We start from the raw sequence: 7,132 nt of genomic DNA, 5'->3' as shown, positions 1-7,132 counted from the left end.
TTGTTAGGATTGGAAGGGACACGGGTTTGTTTATATTACAAGCAATGCATTCCACAATAAAACTAAGCGAATTCTTGTGCTTCTTCAAGGTGCAACGCACAACCACAAGGAGAATAACAGAAATAAATATTTCCTTCCTGGAAGTTTTACTCAGGTCTAGAATACGCGCCATTAGCTTAATTGGTTTCCATCTCTTCAATTAGTACCGTTTTCGCCGATGCTTGGAGCAGAGGATTCTGGGGTTTGTAGTATTTTTTTTCAAAAAGTAATTTGTTTCATTGGCTCACGCTAGTGTCAGAAAATACATTTCCCAGAAGCCTCCAGGACCGGTGCGTTTGCTAGTCCCTTACCCTGACTTCCGGTGTCGTCATGATCTCCCGGCCAATCAGGGCGCAGTGAGTGTGTGTTTCCGGCTCTCTGATTGGCGCATTCGACTAGAAAGCCTTGGTTCAAATCTTCAACGGTATTGAGCGAGGCCCGTGGCGGGTCCCTGCGGTTGCTTGGTGCTCACAGCGGAGGCCGGGCGAGGTGAGCGGCGTGACGGGACGGCACGGCGACTGGGGCGCGGGGCGCCTTCCCCGGGTTCTCGAGCAGCTGGAGGGCGACTCCTCGTCCCTGGGGGTGTTGGCGCCACTAGGCCGCCTCTGCCGCGGCGGGTGCTTTGTGGGGACGCCGCCCCAGCCGAGCTGCCTGGGAGCCCCGGACCCCTCCCTCTTCTTGAGTGGGTTCTCCCGCGAAGGAAAGCACAGTGTTGGGCCTCGTTCTGTCCGGACCGAGTGTAAAGGGTGTCTGTGGAGGTAGAGGAGGGGGCTGGCCGTTTAAATGGGTGGGTGGGCGGGCGGGCGGGGAGGGAGAAAGAGAATTTGGGGAAGGCTAAAGAACTGCGGTGACAAAGGTGATTCTTGTAGGTAAACTAACCTGAATATTGATTGACTCTACTAAGTTCTCTGCCGGCATTTTCTCCTTAATTATCGCGCGAAATCGGGAGGGGTGGGGACCTGGGAGGAGGTGATATTGTTAGCTCCGTTTTAAAGGGGACTATGAGGTTGGGAATCAATGCAATGCAGGTGGGTTTGGAGATGGAGAAATGCATGAGCTAGTAGCCCCACCCGCAAGAAGTGTGTCCTGTAGTGGAGAAAAACAGACGTCACGAACGACTGCATTTCACGGCGGGTGTGTCAGATACAAAAGAGAACGACTGCATTTCACGGCGGGTGTGTCAGATACAAAAGAGAGAGAAATGGGATGTTGTGAGGGAGCGTTTAGTTCCACTTGGGGCTGTTTTTACCTGGAGCTTTAGATGCGTTTTATTCTAGCGACATCTGCCCAGCCCAACCCTACCTTTCTTGTGTCTGTTTTAGGCATCAATGCCTGTCTTGTTTTCCTGTCCTGTGGCCATTTATAGGGGTCTTGGGGGGCTGGGTGGCCAGAATGCTGGCTGCTAATGAAAAGGTGAGCAGCCTCAACCCATTGTGGGAATCTGCACCCCTAAAGGTTAACCCCCTCTGGGGCAGTTCCACTCGGTCCAGTAGTATCTCCATGAGTACTCCAAATTGGATAGCTCGGAGTTTGTTTTTCATGCAAAAGAATATAATATACATTTATTTATAGATCATAAGACAGTAAAATGTCAACAAAAATGGTTCATTTTCAGTCTTACCTTATGATGTATGCTCTCAGAATACATTTTATACAACTCATCAACGAGGCTTCTTTTAAGCTTTTATTGAAATGAACATAATAGACATGAACACTTCTTTCATATAGTAGCTACAAGAGTCAATCGTCCTTTTAAGAAAGAGATTTCATTTCCTCCCAACTTGGATTCACCATAAAGATGATCCACAAATGACATTGGAGCCTCACCAAAAGTATTATTCCATTGTCTTGGCTGGACAATCATCTCCATTTGGAAGACAGCCTTTAGAAATGCGTTTTTTCTATTAATTTCTGTAGGCCTTTTCCCTATAATCTGAAACTTCCTGTTAAATCCGATGTTCCTGGTCTCGGCAAAGTCTGCATTATAAAATTGGCCCCGTGGCTGATTATTTTTCTTTTCAAATCCCAGCACCTCCATTTCCTTTGTATCAAGTTACAGAGACAAGGTCTGTTTTTGTCTGTAAATGGCATTTACAGATTGGCGGGAGAGAAAAAATGGAGTCCCCCTTATATGATACTGTTGAACTAGTTTGCCCTGCCTTCTTTTCTAAAAAACACTTTATGGTGTTTTTGGTGACAGTTTGTATGGCAAAGTAGGTCCCCATTGGAGAGTTTACATACAAATTGTTCAGGGACATTTGTTACAATGCTTTACTTCTTAGTTGTGTTCTGGTTATTTTGTGTGTGGCCTCGTTGTGTCGCACCCACTCTCCATCCACCCCCCAATCGGACGTGGTGTACCTCTCGTTGGTTTGGAGTAAGTACTGTTTGGTGTGTCAGTTTGGTCTTAAGTTGTCCTTTTAGGGTCGAGGTTATTGTGTCTTCCAGCTTATTTAACCAATGACTTGACCTCTGATGGTGGCCTGTGTGCCCAGATTGGCGGTAGGACTGTGGGAATACAGAGAGCAGATGTATTCAAGTATTTTATTGAATGCTTGCATTTTTTCTTTTAACTTTCCTGGACCTCTTCCCAAATTTTTTAATTTCTGGGAGAGAGAGGAGGAGTGGGGATTTTTAATATTCCTGGCCAAACTTCTGTTTTTATGTCTCATGTGGAGGAGAAGTCAAAAGCAAAATTGACAAGGAGAATCAATAGCCCAACGATGCTTTGACTAGATTTGGAGGTGTATTTCCGACCAATGCTTAGTAGCCGAACGTATAATAAGAAAAAAGAATGACCAATGGGTCAGAGGGTTGGGTGGGTTGGTTTGCAGAGAAACTTCCTAAGAGGGAATTACTGTTAGTGACACAAGTATAACCGTATCTGAGGATTATTTAGGACATTAAAAAAGAATTGCCTTTGTACTTTTCTGTAAAAGAAGAAAACGTTTGTTTGTTTTCAATGTGCCTCCTATGGGTCCTGAGGAGCCCTGGTGACGTCGTGGGTACTAGTTGGGCTGCTAACCACAAGATCAGCAGTTCAAAACCACCAGCTGCTCTTCTGGAGAACAATGGGGCTTTCTACTCCCGTGAAGAGTCACAGTCTCAGAATCTCACAAGGACAGCTCTACCTTGTCCTATAGAGTGGCTATGAGTTGGCATGAACTTAATGGCAATGAGTTGGGTTTTGTTTTGAGCTATTGATCCTGATGTTTGAGCAGGGTAGGAGTGCGTACTACCTTGCCTTTGGTCAGTGTTCCTAAGTTGCAGGTTTGGAAAAGATTGCTTTGAAGCGAGAGTATGACATATGTATCAAAAACACTAAGAGATGGCACATGTAGACCCCCAAATGTAAGGAGACATTTCCATTGATGCCAACTATTTGTTTAGAAGTTTGGCCTCCTGGGGAAGCCTTGCTGTTAAGACCTTAGCTCCCAGAAGCACGCTTTGGTTTTGAGGGTGGGTGTACATTGTCTTTTATAGCTCCCTTCTGTTCTCTGTTAAACCTTATTCTGATGAGAGAAATTGAACCTGTCTCATCCCCTTTCTGCTTTTTCAGAGTTCGTGATAAGAAGTACTGTCTACCAGACTTGAAGACTTCATACGACTGGTGAGAGTACCTTGCCGCTTTGAATCAAGCCCGTAGGTGGGTAGACGGGCAGACCCATTTTTCTACAGGGAAGGCTTTTTCCACAGATATGTTGCATTACAAAGGAACAGGGGGAGTATTACTATGTTAGCCTCATACATGCCAAAAGTAACTTCACTGATTCTTTTACAATTAGTTTGATTGTGTTATAAAGAACACATCACACAATTGAGTAGCTCAGTCATCTTTAAGAAGGGTTGTGCCGTCACCACCACCATCACCTTAGGAGCATTTTCTTCCTTTTTGTAGCCGTGGCTGTTGACTTTCTCCCTCAACATTTCTTGTACTTTATAAAGTAACACATGTTTTGGAAGATTTATTTATGATGAAAAAGCAAGAAGGAGAAAATAAAATCATCTACTACCTCACCTCTTAGAGAAACCATGGCTAGTGTCTGATAAATTTCTTTTCCATTTTTTTTCTGGGCTTATATTTGGAAAAATCATATCCACTCATACTCCGCATCGTGTCCGGTGAGGCAATGTCTGACTATATATAGGGGCTTCAAAAAGTTCATGGAAAATTCCATTGTTTTTAAATAACATTTCCCATGAAATATTTGAAATCCTCCCCACTCCCCTGTATCTGTGGGCGCATAAGGTTATGAGTTCAGAAAGCCTGATCCTTAGATGGAATGTAGAAAAAGCTTTCCACATGCAAGCACAAAATGTGTGTCATCTTGTGTCTCCTGTGCAAATCAATTATGCTGCCAGGTGCTTAATAGATGCTATTAATATTAATATATAGTCATAATAGATGCTAGGTGACTGGTTTATGTATGTACCGTATTTCTGTCTAAAATGTTTACTATGTTACAGATTGTCCTTGAACTCTTAAGCAGTAGCATCCAATCTCCTGTATTGTGTATCTGTTAAGTGTTGCTGTACTGCCTGTTTCTTTCAAAAATATTAACCTTGAAGTGCATCATGGCTTTCAAACACAGTGGGATTAATGCTAGTGATAACAGCAAGAGGCAAAAGAGATGTAATGATTTGAAAGTGAAACAAAGGCTATTGCATAGTAGGAAGATGGAAAGCTAGTGAGCATTCTTGCTCAGGATTTTGGTATGTTGCACTTGGCAGTCTTGATGATCTCCAGAAACAAAGGGAAACTTCTCCAAGTTGTTAGAGACTCAGCCCCAGTGAAGGCTAACAAAAATGCAAGAGGAAGGTAGTAAAACTGGTAATGACTGTGAGTTGATGGCATCCAGTCGCTCACAGTACTTGCAGATCACTGCTAGATTGTGAAGCAAGCTTGAGGTGCTTAAAGAACAAGCAGGGCCAAACTTCAAACCACAAAACGCCCTATTTTACAGAACATGACTGTGCTAAAAACCTTTGTTTTGGTTTTTTCACTTAATTACGCTATAACATTTTCTGTGTCGTTAAAGAGTCTGGGTATACTTATTTGTACAGTAGGCCCTGAGAAAGCTAGAGCATCAAGCTGTTGCTGACGCGTAGTGACCCTATAGGGCATGACACAACTGTGCCTGTGGGTTTTTGAGACTGCAACTCTTTATTGGAATTAAAAGCCTCCTGTTTGTCTCTTGGAGTGGCTGTTGGTTTTGAAATGCTGACCTTGGGGTTAGCAGTCTAATGACTACCCACTGTGCCACCAGGGCTCCTAGAAAAGTGGTAAGATCCTGTCGAACCCTGAAAAACAGGGACTCCCGCCAAGTTCCTGCTTTCACAGGTTTCATTGCTACATGGCTCTCCCGTGGTATTTTTAAGACTTGGATATTGATGCCAATTGCCTTATGGAAAGATTGTGCTGATTTGCATAGTCACTAACAGCATACCGTATATACTCATGTAAGTTGAGTTTTTCAGTACATTTTTTAATGGCGTTTTTGTGGTAAAATTAGGTACTTTGGTGGATCTTTGGGTCGGCTTATACTCTAGTATGTATGGTCTATTTACATAAGCACTAAAGGGTAGTGAGTGCGTCTGGATGTAAAAGTCAAAACAGTCTCATAGTTAACAATCTTCCATTCCTATCCCCATCTATCCCCTTCCCACCACGCCTTAGGCAGTGTTTCTGTTAGGTTGGGTTTGTGCAGTAGTGTGTGCCCAGAAAACTCTGGAAGATTAAAAAGCTCCCCTAAGACTGAATTGTTGAGAGTTGACTAAGACTTGCTCTCTGTGCAGCCCACCGCCTATCATTCCTCACAGACTGGCTTCTTTCTGCGGGTTATAGTGGCAGTTTTCTGTTTGTCCTCTTTCAGCGTCACTTTGTTCTACAAAGATCTGTCAGGATTTGACCTCAAGCTAAGTGTGCACAGCATCAACGCTGATTTCTCTCTAGGTCTGGTCCTGTTTGTCGTGTAAGGGTGGATTGTGGTTTGTAATCCTTAAAATACAACGATCTAAAACTCACCACATTGGGAACAAGAATGATAGGAAAATCTAGCTGCTTATGGTTTCTGGACAGTGATAAATTAGGACAAGTGTCCATGTGTCCTGTGCTGACTTCTGAGTGTTGAGACACTGAAGGATTGTCATTGGATTTTAAATTGACCCAATTTTGGAAGCTTCATAGGTCTGTTTCTGTAAACAGATCCAATTTCAACATAGAAGTTAGCAAACATAAATGTGGAAACACAGTCCATTAAACTTCCTTCAGACTTAGTTTGTGACTTTGATGAACAGCTAAGATTGCACGCTGGATTAGGTTGCCATTTGCTGACTTTTGCTAATCCCTAGTGTACAAGGGAAAAAAATGTAGGTGCGTTCTCCCTGGGTACGATGAAAACAACTCGGCTCTCTGTCACTCGTGGTTCTGTAACAGGATCTCTTACCCCTTGTGAAAGAAGGAGAGGGTGTCCCTGGGGAAGTGGCACACAGCCCCACATGGGACCATCTTAATCCTCTGGACTGATGGCCAGACTCTTAAATTGCATCCTGGTTCTCACTACCAGTCTGCACCTACTTATGAAAACTTTAAGAGAGACCAGGGTTTACAGGAAGTTTTCCTTGTGGAAGGACCATTTGAAAGTCTTAGAGCACACCTCTTAGGCCCAGAAGAGAAAACATTTTTGAAGCCACCACACATCTATGGAGGTCTCAACATCATCTCTGTATTATATTACATGTCATTTAACTCTTGATTTTGCCCCCCTCGCAAAGAAACAAGGTAAGAGACACAGCTCGGAGGCTGTGGATTGAGGTGCTTGAGAGCATCCAGTACCCCAGAGTTGTCCATTTGCTTGGGAGAGACTGAGCCCTCCTGCAGCCTTCCCCCAACCCCACTGGGCCTGCAACTTTTGATTTATAGAGCTTGTCAAGCTAGTTATTTTTGGTTTGAGAGTGAAGAGAGACAGGCGGCAGTGGGAGCTTAATTTCAGATGAATGTGGAAACCGCTTACATCTTGCATCTTCTGCAGAGTTCCTCCTGTGTGTGCTCCCCTCCCTCCCCCACGGGTTTCCCTGCCGGCTTTTCCCTTTC

General features: G+C 44.0%; 1 protein-coding gene across 5 annotated transcripts in view; it reads left to right on the top strand.

Moving 5' to 3' along the window:
- The first annotated feature begins 417 nt into the window (after positions 1-417).
- Positions 418-7,132, top strand: part of TPX2 (TPX2 microtubule nucleation factor) — a 47,351-nt gene continuing 40,636 nt past the window's right edge. For 2 of the 5 annotated variants that reach the window (XM_075563821.1, XM_075563815.1), the window contains exons 1-2: positions 418-528; positions 3,599-3,685. The gene's annotated coding sequence lies outside the window, so the exon portion shown is untranslated. Of the gene's footprint in view, positions 529-667; positions 798-3,598; positions 3,686-7,132 lie in introns of those variants that run through there. The other 3 variants (XM_075563816.1, XM_075563817.1, XM_075563818.1) reach the window with 3 other exon arrangements.

Source organism: Tenrec ecaudatus, chromosome 12 (assembly GCF_050624435.1).
Source record: "Tenrec ecaudatus isolate mTenEca1 chromosome 12, mTenEca1.hap1, whole genome shotgun sequence".
Lineage (NCBI taxonomy): Eukaryota > Metazoa > Chordata > Mammalia > Afrosoricida > Tenrecidae > Tenrec > Tenrec ecaudatus.
This window is presented reverse-complemented; position numbering and strand designations above follow the sequence as displayed.